Source organism: Trematomus bernacchii, unplaced genomic scaffold (assembly GCF_902827165.1).
Source record: "Trematomus bernacchii unplaced genomic scaffold, fTreBer1.1, whole genome shotgun sequence".
Lineage (NCBI taxonomy): Eukaryota > Metazoa > Chordata > Actinopteri > Perciformes > Nototheniidae > Trematomus > Trematomus bernacchii.
Window position 1 is genome coordinate 346,927 of NW_022987618.1, and position 1,433 is coordinate 348,359.

The 1,433-nt window shown below is 51.6% G+C and overlaps 1 non-coding gene across 1 annotated transcript; it reads right to left on the reverse strand.

Moving 5' to 3' along the window:
- Positions 1 to 962: 962 nt before the first annotated feature.
- On the reverse strand, positions 963 to 1,081 carry LOC117484237. The gene has a single exon (XR_004556094.1). It is a non-coding gene; the product is annotated as a 5S ribosomal RNA (ribosomal RNA).
- Positions 1,082 to 1,433: the final 352 nt, after the last annotated feature.

Consider the following 1,433-nt stretch of genomic DNA (forward strand, 5'->3'; position numbering starts at 1 on the left):
CTATCTCACACAGGCTCCGCCCTCTACTGGACTTTATGGGTACAGTGGGTGGAGCCCCGATGGATAAATGCCCTGTCGCCCGACAACATCGACCCACCACACTGCCCCTGACCGGCTTTTGGCTAACAGCCACCGCACCCCAACTTCCTATCACCTGGTTGAGACCGTGGAGAAGTCACTTGTTAGACGCTTTTATCCAAAGCGACTTACATACTCAATACTGTGGGCAATCCCCACAGGAGCAATTTGGGGTGAAGTGTCTTTCCCAGGGACACAACGATATGCAGTGGGGTTTGAACCTGTGCTCCCCTGATCCGAACACCAATGTACTAGTCCACTATGCCACAACCTCCTCCACGTAATTGGTCTTAATAAGCCCATAGCTCCACCCTGCAGGTGCCAGCGCAAGTGACTACACACTGCACACCACATTTCCCTGGTCCCTAAGGAGCATGGGGAAAACGTAAGTGTACTATGTCCTCCACACTCACACGCTTACCTGGTGTAGTGTGTGCACGGACCCTAGTGGGGAAGGCTCTCCAGAGAGTCCTCCAGCCCTGTATGGGGCTTACTGCGCACCACGTTTCCCAGGTCCCTAAGGAGCATGGAACAACGTAAGTGCATTATGTCCAAGGGGGTCAGATACAGCTTACTGACCCACAGCCCTCCTCCTTTCACCAGTCCTGTGTTGCCCCAGCAAGCACCGACGATGAAAAAGGAGCCAGACATGTCTTAGACATACTTACCTTATGAACAGGCCCAGCGTAGACCAAGACGCCGCCGTGCATAGGTGGACGACTAAAGCCGTCTAGCTGTATAACCCTCGACCTGGAAGAAATCCTTAGGTTCTTGGGTACAGAGGAGGGGTTCGGTCTGAGTGTCGCCCTGCTATGGTCACCACGAACCAGAAGGTAACTCGGGTGCACCGATAGAGCGGTCAGTTTGCATACTCTCTCCTATTAAGCTTACAGCCCCGGGTATTCCCAGGCGGTCTCCCATCCAAGTACCGACCTGGCCCGACTCTGCTTAGCTTCCGAGATCAGACGAGATCGGGCGTGATCAGGGTGGTATGGCCGTAAACTACGACAACTTCTTTCTTCTTCTTTCAAACGTTTTACTTTTCTCTGTCAGGTGTTGACTTTTTCGCTGAAGAGAAAAGGATGACAGTCAGGAGGCGTAGCCGCCTTATATACTGTGAGCTGCGCGCGCATTCAGGTAGGCTCGCCCTGATTGGCTGGCTACGTTTATACAACTTCAGTGTGTGAACGCTCGCGTGTCATTGATGAGAGTAGTACCCATAGAGTCCAGTAGAGGGCGGAGCCTGTGTGAGATAGAACTTCCACTTTACGTTTCAACATGAGACGTAAAGACACTACAGGTGAATAGGGTATTTTTTTTAACATAAAGATATCAGCAAGATATTTCTCCAGTTA